At 36.6% G+C, this 17,930-nt stretch overlaps 1 protein-coding gene across 2 annotated transcripts in view; it reads right to left on the bottom strand.

Annotated features, from left to right (window-relative positions):
* The window catches only part of LOC109420930 (facilitated trehalose transporter Tret1), a 64,231-nt gene that overhangs the window by 24,298 nt on the left and 22,003 nt on the right, over nt 1-17,930 (bottom strand). Inside the window, exon 1 of one of the 2 annotated variants that reach the window (XM_029864798.2) lies at nt 6,114-6,548. The exons of the other annotated variant lie outside the window; for it this stretch is intronic. The gene's annotated coding sequence lies outside the window, so the exon portion shown is untranslated. Of the gene's footprint in view, nt 1-6,113; nt 6,549-17,930 lie in introns of those variants that run through there. 2 annotated transcript variants of the gene reach the window in all.

Here is a 17,930-nt window from a genome sequence, read left to right as displayed (position 1 = left end):
AACAAGCCATCACTATGGCAAGATCCCAGATTGAAAGTTATTACACTTATGGGTCCCTCGACGTCATAAATTCCCCGTTGTTAGTCCGGTCTCTACGGTGAATCTGCTATGGTCCTCGTGACGACGAACCAAGGGAACGCAGCAACGTTAGATTGAAATGCGTATAGCCGCCCGTTCATTTCCATTGAGAGGCTAATTGGGACAAATTGAGATGACGGGGGCCCCGTCCGTCCTCGGGAGTGTTGCGAGGAGGATACATTTCTGTTACTTTTTTTTATTAACTTGCGTCGCCAATTTCATTTCTACGGAGCAGTCTGGTGAACGATACGGTTGTACTTAACAGCGTTGGCCAAGCGAGCGATAAAAATAAACCCGTGTCGTGGAATGTCGCGCTTGGCGTGCTGGAGGTGTAGGTATTCCGTTTCTTGGATTGCAATATTAATAGCCACCCCGTCATCGGACGTCAAAGTGATTTTTGATTAGGGGAAATTCTAGAACGACAGTCGAACGAGATGTTGTGTATGTTTTCTGGAAATAGGCCATCATCATGAATAATGGTTGGCGCTTAAGTGGACTTTTGTTTTGTTTGGGGATTGTTCCTCGGAAATCCGTTTGATGACCGTCGGACAAAGGCGAGTAGTCATTATCACAAATCATCGGATGTATTACCACGCAGTTAGGTAATTTTTTGATCGGACAGCCATAACCAGATTAATTCGATCAAAACAGGAACCCCGAAGAGAGTGTGTTTACTCGTTAGGGCAGGCAATTTATGATGCGCTCCTGAGTGGTTGAGGTAGGACCTTGAATAGGGCGTTTGACCAACATCAATGCCAACAGCAGGTCGACTACAGAAGCACATTCTCCTCCATTTGGAAAATTTGTTCCAACATCAATGCCAGCTATAAACATAGCAATTTTGAAGTCCAGACAGTGATCATAATTTAAATTTAGCAAACAAGTCAACAACAACCAAACCCAGTTACATTAGACTACACTATATTTCAAACAGGGCTGAATTAAAAGGTACAAAATTGATTACTCTCATTCAAAGAAGGTATTCTGCTAAGAGGGTTCAAAAAGTCGTTACAAGACATATGATTGTTTTTTCTTTTGTCTCTTCACTTCTTCTCCTTTTTCCTTTCTCTTCTCTTGTATTCTCTTCTGTTATTTCATATTTATTTTTCTTGTTTTTTTTTTAATTATTATTTAACCATTTTTGTTTTTCTTTTCTTTTCTTTCCCTATCGCCAATAATTGCTCTTCCTTCTCCTCTATTTTCTATTTTTTTCATAACTTTCGTTTTTGACTTTTTCACGTTTACTCTTTTTTCGTTTTTTTTACAATTCGCACCGCACACACTGCTACGAGACAGTACAGCAAACTAAAGCTATGTTCATTTAGAATCCGGAATGACAAAATCACGTATATCTTAGGGATGGAATAACAAACATGAAAGGTGAAGCCCTCAAAACAAAGACTATTTATTGTACTTTCATGGAAAAATATCATTGAAATTATTTATTTTTATTTTTCACACATTTTCTCATTTTTTCAGTGTTGACTTCTCTGAAAATCTGCACAACGGTTGTAAATTTTAGCAACAACCCCTTCCGCACGCTTCTTCAACAATCAGGTCATCTATGCAGTGTCCTGAGTGCCTTGACTAGTCTGACTAGGATTCCGAAGAAAAATTGCCAATTTTTTTTATTGCGAAATGAGGGGCAATTCAGTGAATTGAGAAAACGCGAAATTTGAGTGTTTTTCCATCTGTGACGATACCACTGAACGTCTCCGGCTGTCATGGCAGCTCATCAAAATAGGTAAAACCTCTACATATCCCTTGTGTGCGTTTTTGAAAAGCAGCACGCGATTCTTGAGGCTGTCATCCTTGTATGAATTGGTTCTCATCATCTAGTTGCGAAAAGCCATGCCCAGAGTTCGGATTCTAAGAAAATTCATTGCAGGATTTTGGGGTATTCCCTATCAGGGTTCTAAGAAATTTCTGGATGATTTGGGTTGATTCTTATAAGGATTCTGGAAAACCCTCACTTAGGATCCCACTCAGAATTCTGAGGAAATCTTTCTCAACATTCTCAAGTACTCCTCTCAGAATTCTTGGAGAATCATACTCAGCATTCTCAAAATTGTGGTGAAATTTTTCTTAGAATTCTGGGGGAATATTTCTTAGGATTCTAAGGGAATCCCACACAGGATTCTGCATAAGATCCTTCCCAAGATTCTCGTCAGGATTCGGGGACCATGATTCTGGAGAAATCCTTGGGATTCTGGGGCTATATTTTTCGAGATTCTAGGGCCCTTTCTTTCAAAATTATTACTTATTGAAGAATCTCTCACGAGATTGTGGGCAGAATTTTCTAGAGAAATTTGGATTTTGGAGAACCTCTAGCATAGATTTATGATTTCTCTTAGGAATCGCAAGAAATCCCTCTCGGCATTCTATAAGAATCTCAGTAGAATTATGTTTTCTGTTTTCTGGAGCAGTTGCTCGCAAAAATCCCTTTCAGGATTCTGGGAGAATCCCTCTTAATAATTAGGGAAAATCCCTCAAGATTGGGAAGATTCTCTTGAGGTTCTGGTGTAATTATTTAAAGTATTCTAGAGGAATCACCCTAAGAGTTCTTGGACAACTCCTTTCAGGAGTTCATGGGAATCCTTTCAAAGGTTCTGGGGGAATGCCTTTCAAGAATCTGCGGTAATTTCTGATTTATGTGGGAATACCTCTTAGAACTCCAGGGAATCCTTCTCAGGATGCTGGAGAAATCCATTCAAGAAGTATTAGTAATCCCTTCCAGGGACAATCTTTATCAGATTTTCGGAAAAAAAAAACGCTTAGGTCAATAGAGATATTTCTCTCAAGAATCTGGAAGAACCCCTCTTATGATCTCTCTCATGATTCTGAGGAAATCACTCGTAGAATTCTGCGGAATACCTCTCAGAATTCTGCCAGAATTATTCTCAGCATTCTAAAAGATTCCACCCAAGAATTTAGGGGAATTCTGGGAGAATACTCAAAGTACTCTGGAGGCATTCTTCTATCTTCCAGAATTATATGAGAGTATATATCAGGTTTCTGTGGCAGTCCCGCCAGGTATTTTGAGGGATGCTTTCTCAAAATTATGGAGTAATCCTACTTAGAGCTCTAAGCTACGATTTTCAGTATTCTGGGTCAATTTCTTGGGGAATTCATCTTGGAATTCCGAAAATCATTTTTGTGAGAATCTCTTTCAGTATTCTACATGAATTTATCTCAATAATGTGGAAGAACCGCGCTTGGAATTTCTATCCGGATTCTGGGAGAATTCATCTTAGGATTCTGGGATAATCATATTCAGGATTCTGGAATTACCCCTCTTAGGATTCTGGAACATTTGGGAGAACCCCAAGGGAGAACTTCTCTTAGGATTCTGAGACAATCTATCACAGGATTCTGGGAGAATTCCTCACGGGACTCTGAGACAATCCATCTCATAGATATGGAGTACTCTCTCTCAGGAATTCAGAGAGAATTTCAACCAAGATACCGAAAGAGTCTTGCTTTCTTTTCTAGGTAAAGTCGCTCAGGATTCAGATGTGATCATTTCCAACATGCTTAAAATATCTCTCATAATTCTAAAGAAACTCCTTTCAGAATTCTGAAGGAGTCTCTTTAAAGTTTCTGGGAGAGTTTCTCTCATAGTTTTGTATTACTTTATAACATCGAATTGATGTGAAAACATCGATTCAAAGCATTCGATTAAATCGGTGAATCGATTCTGCTAATCCGATTCTAATCGATTCACAAAAATCGATGTCTCAGCCAGATTTGCCCAATGCTAGTCTCTCGGCATAACGGGAGACCAGCACTTGAGATTGTGTGAAGCATTGCACAATGGTCCACGAACCAGATTTACGAGGAAAGATGCATGCAGCGCCTTCAAATGATTTTTTAGACAAATATGGTCTTCTACAAAGTTGTCCCTAAAATAAGGCCCTCTTTTCAATATACATGAAAATTAGGGTGGTCCATATTTTCAAAGAAATTAGGAACCAAACTTTTTTATTTGCAAGAATACCTATATACATTCTTTGGAATAGTTGTAGATTTATCAATTTTGAGCAAGTTTGCTGAAGACACTTTTTATGTAGCTTTCAAATTGACCGATCTAGAGGAATTTTTCTGAATAAGCTTAGGGTGGTTCAAGAAAAACCGGTTTTATGGCGTTGACTTTTTCAGTTTCGATATTTCATCAAAGTCGCTTAAGAAACACTTGTAGAGCATTTGAGAACGCGTCGTTTCGTGCGCTGAGATGATCGTTATCTCTTTTGGTTCAAAAGTTACAGGCATTTTTCTAAAAAATCATAGTTTATTGAAAAGGTGTTTTGACGGGTTGGGGTAAACATAAAAAAAATCTTTTTCCCGCATTCAAAAGAAGAAATGTTGTTAAAAAAACATATCAAAAAATTAGAGGGGTGTTATTTTTGTAACTCAAGTGAAAAATACTTGAAAAGTGCCTATTTTTTCTAGAAAATCATCAATATCTTTTGAACGGAATGACGTAGCAACATTCTCAGCACACGAAAATGTGCGTTTTTTAAAGCTCCAAAACTGGTTCTTAGGCAACTTTGATGATAAATTGCGAACAAAAAAGATTAAGGGTTTAAACTGTTTTGACCAAATTTGGAGCATTTTCCCATAGTTTTCATAGGGTGACGCTAGAACTTGCGCTAGAACAAACAGTTTTATTGCTTTATCTTTTTTGTCTTAAATTTCTCGTCAAAGTCGCCTAAGAACCACTTTTAGAGCTTCTAAAAACGCACATTTTCGTGTACTGAGAAGCTACAACTGCATGATGTATGGATCGTCCACAGCGTGGAAATCGGCAGGCTACAGAACGGTGGGCGGGTCACGCATCAGGATGACGGATAGCAACCCGACTAAAATGGTTCTCAAGAGTCATCCGACCGTTACAAAAAAAACGTGGTGCGATGCGAGCTGGGTGGGTCGTTCAAGTGGAGAACGACCTGCGGACCCTTCACAGAGTGCGGAACTGGAGACACGCAGCAATGGATTGAGTAGACTAGAGACGATTCCTACGTACAACAGAGGACACTCAGGCCTTTGGCTGATTGGTAAGGCAAGTAAGGTACGTAGGTTTTTGATCAAACAATTTTAATTCTAATCCTTTCGGCTCAATAAAATTGTGAATTTGAAGTCACGACATATCGCTTTTACTGGTCAAGTAACATACAAGTGACTGACCTGATAAAGCTGTTTTTTCGTTTTCAGTCAGAAGTCCTTCGCAATTTATTCAAGCGCATGCTAATTAAGATTAGGCATTGTGCAGGAAACAAAGCACGTAACTGATAATATTGCGAATCAACTGCAGTCAACGTTTCCAACCATTCTGCATATAAATTCGAATTATTCGCTGGCTTATCTCCCCCGAATCTACTCTACACTTGGCAAATGATTTATGACTTCACAATTACTCTCAGTGACATAACACTTTCGCGAAAAAATGAATATCTTGCTTACACTACAATCGCTACATCATCCGCGAAACATCCGAACCAGACATTCGTGATAAATTTACAACCTAAGTAAATATTTGCTTCGAGCAGTAATCTTCATGATGATGTATTCCCACCGGTTCGTATACACCAACGGGAAAAATGTTGAGCCCATTCAATCCAACCCGCATAACTACGCACTACGTCCCTACCTAGCTTAATACCACCCTCGCCTAAGTCCATTGCATTGTATTATACGTTGTGTTTACACTCCGCAAACAGTGACTGTCCGCAAATACTATCCCAACGGCCAAAGTAGCCACTTCACAGAACCACACAGCTTCTTATCTCGTGCCACTCTCTTCATCAGTCAGTGCGTTCCATTTCGCACACGGAATCGTGACAAACCAGCAACGCCGCCCGACGATAACCCCTGACGCCGCGCCGTGACGTGACACATTCCGTGTTCAAATCCAGTAGCTATAGCTGAAGGCCGTTCATTACACCCCGCGACGACCGACGACGACGGCTCTCTCTAATCCAATATTGATACCCTATGATATGATGATGACTGGACGTCGTCGTCGTTGATACTCACACGTTTTTGATATACCGAGCTAGACAATTTTCACTTTCTTACTGACGGAACGAAATCACAGAGTCACACAACGGCTACGACTTCTTCACTTCACGTTTCACTACCATGGACGGTTCCAAAACATCGCCTTCAGTATCAACATAATCACTATAATCCACAGGGCAGTGTGTTTTCGGTGCCAATCGGCGAACGGTTCTCCTCGTCAACGGGCTGTTTACGACTGAATCCAAGCCGCCGCGCCGTCATACTACGTATACACGGGGGTACCATTCATTCGCGGGTTACGCCTTAGCCATCGAATCGACGGACGACGTTGAGCGATTTTACCAACACTTCCCTCGATACGATGACGACGACGACGGGAAAGGAAGGACTCTGCGCGGTTGATCCATTTTCTTTTCGACAGCGCGGGGTATTGCCCGCGGGAATACGTAGTACAGGATTTCTTCGAGAAATGCGGGTTCAAATTGCTCGAACTGCAACTGTAACTACATTTTACTAGGGCCTGGGACCATTTGAGCAGTGGGACCTGTTTTGGGCTATAACTCAGGCAATTTCAAACCAATTTACTTGAATTTTGGGATACGGTGAGTATCACACAGTATCTAGCAATATACAAATATCCATGTCAATTTGTTTGAAATCTGAGTTATATCAACAAGTGACCAAAATAGGCGCTCCTGCTCAAATGGTACCAATAATAAGGCCATTATGAAGTTATGATTATTCAAATTTGCAGGAAATGGAACAGGAAATATTAGTTTCGTACATTTTAGAAAGATTGATAGGATTTTTACAGAATTCTTATGAAAGCGACTGCAGAAATTCTTTTATAAGAACTTTCTTCCAAAAATTTCTTCGGAAATTCTTCTAAAAAACTTTCTAAAAAAATATTTCGGAAATTTAACCGAGTATCCGACCAAAAATTTCCTCTTCTTTCAAAAAATCTTCCATGTATTCATTTGTGCATTTCTTCAGGAATTTGTTTTGTAACTCGTCCTATTCAACAAAGAATTCTTTTAAAGCATCTTGCATTATTTACTTCTGAAATTCATTCTATTTTTTTCAAAAAAAAAAAAATATCCCTGAATTTGAGTAGAAATTCTTCCAGGGATTATTTCAAAAATTCGTTCAGAGATTCGTTCAAAGATTCTTTCAGAAATTTCTTCAGAAATTTATTCAGAAATTTCTCCAGAGATTCCTTTAATAAAACGTTCAGTGATGCCTTCAGAAACTATATCAGAGATTTTCAGAAAATGTTTGAGAAGTTCTTGAAAAGTTGAAAAATTGTACTGGGGTTACTATGGAAATTCATCCAAGGATTGCACCAGAAAATCCCAAAGCAACTTCCAATTTCCCCAAAAACTTCTTCTTCTTCTTCTTCTTCTTCTTCTTCTTCATGGCTCGACGTCCCCACTGGGACTTGGCCTGCATCGCTTCAACTTAGTGTTCTTTGAGCACTTCCACAGTTATTAATTGAAGGGCTTTCTTTGCCAAACAATCTTCCAAGGATTGATTTCTCCGGGGTTTGCTTTAGAATTTTCTTTTTGAAAATCTGAATTTCTATCAGAAAATCTTCCTGGGATTTCTTTGGAAATTCCTCCAGACACTATTTAAAAAAAAATGTGAGATTCATTTTAGAATTGTCTGCAAAGATTCGTATAGAAACTGCACTAGGGGTTTTTTCGCAAATTTTTCGAGGGATTCTTTCAGAAATCCTCCCATGACTTTTATTTTTAATTCGATTATAATTTCTTCAGAAACATCTCCAGATTTTCCTTTAAAGATTTTTTTTTATAAATTTCTTCTAGTATTACATTAAAAAAAAACTTCCACGAATTTTTCAATAACTCTGTCATGGACCCTTGCTTAAATCCATCCTAGGATTCATTTACTTTTAAAAAATAATCTAGGAAATCCTAAAGAAATTCAGTCGGAAATTATTTCAAAAACTCTTCCAGGGATGTCTTTAGACTATAGAAAGTTCTCAAGAAATTTCTCCAAGAAGTCCTTGATTTGAAGTACATCCAAAGGAATCCATACAACATTTTTGGAAGCTATCCGAGCAAGACTTTCTTAAGGAGTTCTTGGAGAAATTTCTGGAAAACTCCGTTCAAAAAAATCTTGTAAAAGTTGTTCCAGGAATTCAACTACTAATTTCTGAAGACCTTCAAAAGCATTCATCTTGGAAACCTTTCATGAACTTTCTAAAAAGTATTCCATGGATTTTTAGAGAACGATTCACGGAAACATTGAGAATCAGAAATTCAGGACTCCTTCAAAATATTTTCAGAAGCTTTCTAAAGAGTTTTGCCCGAAGATTGCTATAGAAATTCTAGAAGAGACTATTAAGGAAACTTTACACTCTCCTAGATATTCCTTCAAAACATTTCTCTTCCAGAAATTTCAACAGATCTTCAAAAGTTGTTCCATAGATACTTTCAGAAGTTGTTTCAGCAGTTCCTTCAGGAATTATTCAATCGGTTCCTTCAGAGATTTCTCCAAGAATACATCCATGGACGGGCATGTACCGGTGAAGGGGCGCTGAAATCGGGGAACCTCTGATTTTACCATGAAAGCACTTGACATATTTTTTCGCACATCTTGTCAGTAATGTGCCGAAAAGCATTACAATGACCTTTTTATGAAATTTGCTGCAAATTTTGGAATTCAATCAACTGAGTACACGCCAAGAAGGCATCTACCAAAAATATCAGAAATATATTATAACTCTCGGTGAGGAAGTCACAAGAAATGACGAAATAAGTTTGTTTAATAACACTGTGTCGGATAGAACCATTGTCGCTTGTGGCGTACCGCAGGGATCAATACTCGGTCCTCTTTTGTTTTCCATTTATATATCCTTCTGTAAATTTCATTTGTATGCTGATGACTATCAGCTTTACATTTCTGATTTGATAAATAACTTGAGAGAGAGTGTTAAAAAAATGAATGTTGATATCCAAAATACTCTTAACTGGTATACGCTGAACGGATTAAAAGTAAATTGAATTGAATGTTTTATAATAGTCAATCAAGTGCATTAGCATTATTGTCGCATGGTAGCATTAACTTCGAGAACCATTAGATGGTTATTTATGCTATTACCATACAAAATGGCAAAAAAATAAAAATAAATAAATATATCATTGAAAAAAAGGAAGCTTTGAGGAAAAGTCTGGCGAATAGTTTGCAGTATGCATCCGCCTAGAATCGCCCTTTTAAAATTCTGTTCTAATCTTCGCCACTTCATACATAAAAAATGGAAGTCTAGTGCTTTTACCCTACTTCGTTCATCGTAATCATCGACAAAGTGAGAGATACACACGAGACGCGACATGAGACAAGACATAACACGTATCGTTCTTACAATCGTAACACTTATCGTTCCTACAATCGTTACGATTGTAAGAACGATAAGTGTTATGTCTAGTCTTCGCCCCTCATGTCGCGTCTCGTGTGTGTCATGAAGTTCTTACGTTAGCATAAACTGTAAAAGTTAATAGTAAAGTGAGTGATATTTATAAAAAATAAAGTCAGAAAGGGAAGTATAAGCTTAAGGAAAATATAAAAAGAACTAAGTATGTGTATGGGTGTTCCACAAAACAAAATATTAATATGAAGTGCTTACGTGCTTCGCTAGTCAAAAGCTGGAAGGCCATGCTTTATTTTTTTTTTGTATTGAGTAGAGTAGAGACATTTTAAAAATCTCAACAATTTAGATTCAAAACCACTTGATCACATAGTCACGAACATAGCTGACTGCGTCCAATTGTATGGGATATTTCCCATTGATAGCCTTTGAATTTTTCTGGATTCATTCTGCCCATTCTGCTTTGAACAAATGTACCAGGCATGCCTTTGAAGATTTCTCTAATAATTCCTTCAGGAATTCTTCCAGGGAATTACTTTAGAAAATTTTAAGCTTTCTATAGATTACCTCAGAAATTAATTTAGTAAATTCTTCATAAAACCTTCCTTGGAGTCCTTTCAAAATTGCTAAATCGATTTCTTTATAAAACTCTTCAAGAATTCCTTTGAAGAATGTCTTCCACCGATTCTTTTTGAAAGTCTTCTAGACTTCTAGAACATATTTGGACATTTTTTTCAGAATTTCCCCTGGTAGTTCACAAAATTCTCCAAGAATTCCTCTAGAAAAGCTACCATGGGTGAGTGTAGAATTGGCCTTGAGTAATATACGTTAAAAAAAAAAATAAAAAAAAAAACTTCTATGGATTTTCTCAGACATTCCTTTATAGTTTTTTTTTTTCAGAAATCCGTACGTGAATTCTTTCAGGAAATCATCGTCGATTTCTTCCAGAAATGCTATCAGCGATTTATACAGAAAATATAAAGTTCAGAGTTCCTAGAAAAGTTATCCAATGGTTTTTTTTTTATTTTTACAAACTCGTTCAGAAATACTTCAAAAGTTTCCTTTAGTTTTTTTAAAGGCTCTTTGAAAAATTTGCCTTTAAGATTCCTTTAGAAGTTCTTTTTTAGACTTCGCCATAAATTTGTCCATTGTCCGTTAGGAAATCTTCTATGGATTCCTTCCAAAATTTCTCCAGGAATTCTGTTTAAAAATCTATCTAGGATTCTTTCAGAAACTCCTCCAGAGGATTCTTCAAAACTCTTCAAGGGGCTCTTAACGAAAATTTCTTCAGGACTTCCCTTAGTTATTCCCTCAAGAATTTCTGCAGAAATCTCTATAAGAGATCTTTTAGGTATAATAGGATAACTTTATTTTTTTATTGGAGCTTCGTTTAAAAAGTCCTTCGGAAAGTTCTCTGGGGATTCCTAAAGAATTTTCATCTATAAAATCTATAAAAGTATTCTTACATAAATTCTTCACGTGGTTTCTTCTATAATTCGAACAGGGCTTTCTTCTAGAAGTCCACCAAAGATTTATTCATTGATTGTTTTAAGGATTCCCGCATAAAAGGGCCCTGGAACTTCTTCAGGAATTCCTCCAAATATTCTAGCATTATTACTTTCAGTGCTTTAGGCAGCAATTCCTGCTGAGATTCCTTCAAAAGTTTATAACAAAGATTTCTTCAGGATTATGTACCTTCAGATATTCCTCCTTGTAATAACCCTGAAATTTCTCCGGCATTTCCTCTAAATAATAAACCTACGATTTTTTCCTGCATTTTTAAGGACTTTTTTTCTGGAATTCCTTTAGAAATATCTCATAAGAATTTAAGATTTCTACAGAGGCTTATTAATAATTAGCTCCTAAGTTAAAATTCATATATATAAAGGAATAAAAAAAACTTATTTAGACGTTACTCTTGGTATTCCTTCCGAAATTTCTCCAGAAATGCATTCTATGATTTCTCCAGAAATACTTCCAGAAAATTCTCCTAGCATTTTATGAAAGGATTTCTCCAGTTATTTTCTGTAAAATTCCTCGAAAACATTTCAAGGAATTCCTGCAAGGGTTTTCCGAAAAGGTTCTTCAGGTATTTATCCAGAAAAATCTTGTTAAGTTTCTCTTGGGCTTTTTCAAGAATTTCCCTGGGATTTCTTCATATATTACACTAGAGATTTAATCAAAAGTTTTTCCTGAGATTTCTACAGGAATTCAATTTAGAGACTTGTTCAAAAAATCGTTCAGTTATTGTACCTGAAATTACTGCTCTTCTATGAAGTTTTTCACGAAATCTTCTAAAAAAATCGTTAACATTTCTGAAAAAAATCCTTTGGAAATTTTTCTAAGGGTTCCTTCAAAAACTTTTTGAAAAAATCCTTCAGAGATTTGTCAGGAATATATCTTGGCATTCCTTTACAGATTCCTGCACAGGATCTTACAGATATTCCTCTAGGGATTTTATTTCAGAAGTTCTTCCAGAAATTGTACAAATAATACTGGTAGAATTCAAGAAAGAATATTTGAAAGAACTTCAAAAGAAAACCCTGGAAGATTACCAGAAGGAATCTCTTAAAAACTGCTGGTGATAGCTTTAAAGAATCCCAAAAGAAAATCTTGTTTATTTTATGAAATTTTCGAAGCAATTTCTGAAGTTATGTGTGGAGAATTCCTGGATGAATGACTGCGAGAATATATGAAAAAGCTATTTAAGATGCCCCCTTATTTCCTAGAAAAAAATCCTTAAATTCCTGGAGAAATATGTAAACAATTTTCTGAACGAATCTCTTAGAAAATTTCAGTGGAAATTTCAGAAAAAATACTGGTTTTTAATTCGTGAAGAGATCTCACATAAAATTTCTGAGGGATCCCTGGAGAATTTTCTGAAAGAATGCTCAAAAATTCTCTTGGGATACCTCTGAAGCAATACTAAGAAGAATTTCTTAGACAATTTCTGAACGCATTTGTGCACAAAAACCCTTGAAGTAGCATCTGCAAACTTATTTTTTTTTAATGAATTTGAAAATTTCTTGAAATATTTCTTGAAAAGGCCAAGGAATAAATTCTGGAGTAATTTCTGCAAGAATTGCTGAGAGATTCTTTAGTAAGTTCCTGGAAAATTTCTGAATACCTAAAAAAAATGCAACGCAAAATCCTAGAGGTAATTTTAACAAAATCTCTGATAAAATCTCCGAATCTTTGTGAAAAAAAAATATTCTGGAATTGCATCTGAAGAAATCATTCGAGGAATTTCTGGAGAATCTCCTGGAAAGAAATCGCAGAAGAATGTCTTGAAAACTTCCTAGAAGCATTCTAGAAAAGGAAAATTCCTGGAGGAATTTCTGAGAGAATCTCTGAAGCAATCCCTGGAAAATTTTTCAAATTAACCCTCTTAAGATGTTACGCTAGGTGCACCACGAAGGCGTAGTGCACGTTCAGCGAGCCTGTCTGGGTCGTTTTGACCTCAACAACCGACTAGGGTTGATGATTGCATTCTAAAAGAATACTTGGAGAAATTTTTGAGGAAATTCTTGCAGAAATCATTCTGGGACATCCTACAAGAATCTGTATTTCTATGAAAATTCAGCAAAAATTTTAATAAATCCTGTCCTTAAAGGAATTCTCAATAAAGCACAATATTCAAGTCATTTCCTTGGGGGCGTGCCAGTATAGGGAGCGTATCAGTGTAAAGTGTACTGCAATTATGATAACTTGAGTTATCAGCACTAATTCTACCATGGCAGGACTACTTTGGACGACATCTGATTCCCTACGTATTATGTATGAGCAAAATTTTGGGTTACTGTGTGGTTTAAGTTGCAAAAGTGTGTTGTTTAAGTTACGAAGTTTTGTTCAAACAGCATCAAATTAGACAAGAAAACATAATACCCACGCTTTTTTCACTGTTTCATTGCAGAAATGGAGAATTTATCTTTTCACCATACACAAATTCAGCTCATTACTACAAATCTAGTATGTATTTCACTAATTATGTCCTATTGAATCGAATTGTAGTTGAGCTATGTTATGTGCATCGGCATTTGGAAGAATGAGACTTCAATGATTGAAATCACCCTTGGCTGGCTATAGAATGAAAAACCTGCACAAATCGCCATTTCCCCTATTTGAGCTGAACATTTTGCGAAGCGTTCCATAAAAATGCCAAGTATTTCCTTGAAAATTAGTCAGGTCCACACAAATAGGTAAAGACCGCCCCAAAAAGTATCCACACAGTTAGAAAATCCTGGCATTTTAAAATTATTGATAACTCCCGGGCAGACGAGAATATCTAAATCAAATCTCAAATCGAACATTTTTTGCTGTCATAGCTCGATGTAATTTTGATGTGTATAATAATTCAATAACTCAAAGTGATATCAGTTTTTGTACTTGTTGAAATATCTGAAAATTTCTACATAAGAACAAATAAAGCTCTTCTGCACGAAATGGAACACATACACCCATAGAGATGGCTCAATCCTAAGGTCGTAGGTTCGATGCTGGATGTTGGTATTTTTTATTATTTTTTCAAGAAAAAGGGTCGACAAATCTTGTCTGCTATTGTTTTGATCTTGTAATATCTTAACGAGCTATTATTGAGCACTTCTCCAGACTAGATTGTGATATTATTTCTGATGTTTTACCTCTTCAATCAAACCAATATCAGTTTTTTTTCTGCAGTAATTCAAATATTAATAACTGAATATGATGTTCGTTAGACTATATCACCAACTCGGGTAGTTCTTCTTGAACGGTACATCCATCCTAATCTTTAATACGTTCTCTCAGCACTTGTATAGCGGTTTATTTGATTGCAATTGTTAGTGAACAATTGAACTTTCAGCGGAACGCCGTCTAAAAGTTGTGCACAAATGATGTACAGAGTTCAAAATGTCACTTAGAGAATGAGCAAAATATGGAGGGAATAAGTAAGAAAACCGTGCAAGCAGCAATCATCAGGATCACGATAAGAATAACATAAGCACAAGCAGAAATTGGGTCAACAATAAAAGTCCTACTAACCATCGAGCCAGAAAGAAGAAGAAGAACTAACCATCGTTTGTATAAACGTATAATGATGGCATTTGAGCACAAGAAAAATCCTTCTAACTTACACAGAGCGGAATACGACCAAAAAAGTTCCAATATAACAGAGCGGGATATGACCCGAGTAGAGGAAAAGAGCCCAATAATAGCATATTTTGATATGGAGATCAAAAAGTGATATGGAGTTGATTGACATAAGAGATAAAAGATCTAAAAATAAAATAAAAAAAAATACTCCTTGAACATCATCATCACATCATATTTAGATTTTGTAAGATCTAACCAAAAGCAGCGAACTATTCGTTTGATCTTGAAATATCAAACTTTGATATTGTTCAGATGTTCCAGGAACATTTTTCAGATATTATTTTCAGATTTTTATCTCTTATATCAATCAAACCAACATCACGTTTTGATCGTCAGTATTTCACCTCACCAAAAGCACTTCGCATTCCAATGTTCACCATGGCAAAGCACATTTGAATTGTCGAAACCATCGATCAGGTGCAGAAAACTGAAGACCGGGTGCGTCCATACTATCTGGGGCAGTCTACACTTTAAAAGATTCGCCAAAGATGGCATAAAATATTTATGAAATTACGAAAAAAAAGATCACAAACATATACAGCGTCGAACAAAACAATAAGACCAGCGGTCCTATTTCATACAAAATGGCCAAGTTTAACGATATGGTACTCGGTTACTAGTGAAATAATTTGGCTGAAACTTTGACAGCCGACTTGGAATTATAGGAATTTGGATTAGTATTAAATTGATTGAGTTCTGTTCGCTATTTCCAAAGATACAGATGTGCGGTGCGACAAAAATCTAACATCAGATTTTTATGACGGTTATTTGTTGCCAATTCAATAAAAATATCCTCAAGTTCAAATGATATCCTTTATTTCACTACTTGTTTATCAATCATCAAGTATCAGATACTCTCAAATATCCTTTGGTAAAGGTAATCTGAAAGAACAAAATAGTTTCGTATATCTGTAACATTTAATGCAGTGAACAGAACTCAATCAATTGAATACAAATCCAAATTCACGTGACTCCATGGCGGCTGTCAAAATTTCAGCCAAATTGGTTCACTGGAAACCAAGCATCAGATCGTCAAACTTGGACATTTTGTATGAAAAATGGCTAGTGGTCTTATTGTTTTGTCCGACACTGTATATAAAGGGTGAGTCGTTAATTATTGTGCCACCCTACCTTCAACTGATACGCAAATTGTCTACAGTTAACGAAATGGAACCAAATTTTTACAGTAGTTTAGTATATGTATGCATTTCAACTTTTTGGTATAGGTTCAAATTTAGGATGCGTTTCAATGATATTTAAGACATTTTCAATTAGCGCCCAACATGTGGAAATGTTCAGGTTCCACTTGAAACAAATAATTAATGCTCTCAGGTTTTTTTATGCGCATCGTGCCTACTTTTCACCCAGCTCCAAGCTTATGTTTCACTGACAACCGTTCATGGGATTCTGAAAACTACAGATACAGAAATGCAATAAGCTTATTATAGATTGTTAATCGGTTGAGATGCAAATAATTTGATGAATCTCCAGTTACGCAGACAACCAGTAATCGTATAAGATGTTGCATAAGATGATAAAGTGGTAACCGTATGCATACATACCCCCATTAAGGCGCATGTAAAATGTACGTATATCCCCTCCACTTTAACATCTTATACAACATCATATACGATCACTGTTTGACTTAGTAGTGTGATTCCCGCTCAGTGTACTTCTCAGTCAACTACTGTAAAAACGACGAATAGACGTTATGCTTTCGCTTTCATCGGAACTCGGAGAGGCGCAGCCTCATGCAAAAGGCGGAGGGTCGTTGGTGAAGATAGAAACATCTAGAAGACCTGTACCTACTGCACAGTAGCAATCGGAGTGATTGTAACCGTAATTATGGGGATTTCCCTACTACATGTAATCATCAATTCCTAGTTAGTGTTGGTTATTAGATTGATGTGCTAGATGATTATTTGAAGCTCTAAACTACAAAGTAAATTTCGTGTTTCGATGTAAAATCATCAAAATTGCTATTATTTATTAGTGAACGAAGAACTTATATCTGCAATCAGTTGTTCTGGCCGGCACTGTACCGATGCGTCATTACGGAATGCACCGCGCATGCCTACGGCTTACTAAGGTTCGTTCAAATGGTACGTAGCGTGAGTCAATGGATGATTTGAATGGGAACTGATATGAAACGAACCATGCACACGATAACATCTGGATACCAAAGAAGTGGTAAACAGCTGGTATTATAGCTTACGTCCATTTTCTTCATAAATTCCTATTCCATAAGATATTTGTGCTACTTCATGCATCCTGATTTAACCGTGTACAGCCTTTAACTTGATACAGCTTGTTGTTTTCGGTATCGTTTTGTTTTGATAGGACTATACCATCAGGAACGATAATATGTAAGTAGGAGGTTTGTTTAGGTTCGATTTGTATCAGAAAAAACTGTAGATGCAAAGTTTATTTTGCGTAATTCGTGTGTTTTTGTTATTGGTTTCGATAAATTCCCTGATCCTTCCTATAGATTATTTTACTTATTTTTCTACTTTTTCTTCTTGTTCTTCTTTGCCTTGCGTTATTTCTTCGACCGTTATTAACTGGCAGCTATCTTAGAATTATTATCACGCTATCTTAACCGACCAAAACCTGAACTTGTTATCCGTACTTAAAATTTGCCCACTTCAAGTAGTTTCGCAAGTCTCTACCCGAGCAGAGAAGAATATCAAATCAATATTTACGAAATCACATAACCTGTTTTTTATATCGTGTTTTGTTATTATTTAATTATCAAAGCATAGCTTTTCAATAACAAATTTTGTTGGACAATCTTATTTTGTTATAATTTAGGGGCTGTTCATAAACCACGTAGACCAAATTTTGGCCATCACAGAACCCCCTCTCCCCCCTCGTACACTTTTGTCAAATCAAAGCAACAATTCGATAATATTGTAAGTTGCTTTCATAACAAAACGCGCTGCCAACTTCCAGTTGGCATTTCTGAATCATCGCAACGAATCAAGCACCACCTCTGCTGCTGTTTGTGTTAGTGAGATCGGAGAAACGTCAGACTCCCGCCTGCTGATTGGCTGCGACGACTCTGGCTACGGTTTCATTCGCGACGGATTCTAATCGTCGCGTTCCATAAGGGGGGAAACCGTCAATAATTACCTGTCGTTTTGTTTTGTTCTATTTTTGTATACAGTTAGGACGAACATTTCTGAACGAATCCTCTGAAAATTCCTTAAATAATATTCGGAAAAACATTTCGAAGTTCTGGAGAAACCCTTCGATACCCTAGACAAGTCTTCAAAAGAACTCCTGGCACAATCTTCTTAGAAATTCCAAAAGTAAT

The sequence above is a fragment of the Aedes albopictus genome, chromosome 2 (genome assembly GCF_035046485.1).
Source record: "Aedes albopictus strain Foshan chromosome 2, AalbF5, whole genome shotgun sequence".
NCBI lineage: Eukaryota > Metazoa > Arthropoda > Insecta > Diptera > Culicidae > Aedes > Aedes albopictus.
The sequence above is the reverse complement of the archived record's forward strand: the minus strand, read 5'-3'. Positions and strand labels throughout refer to the sequence as shown.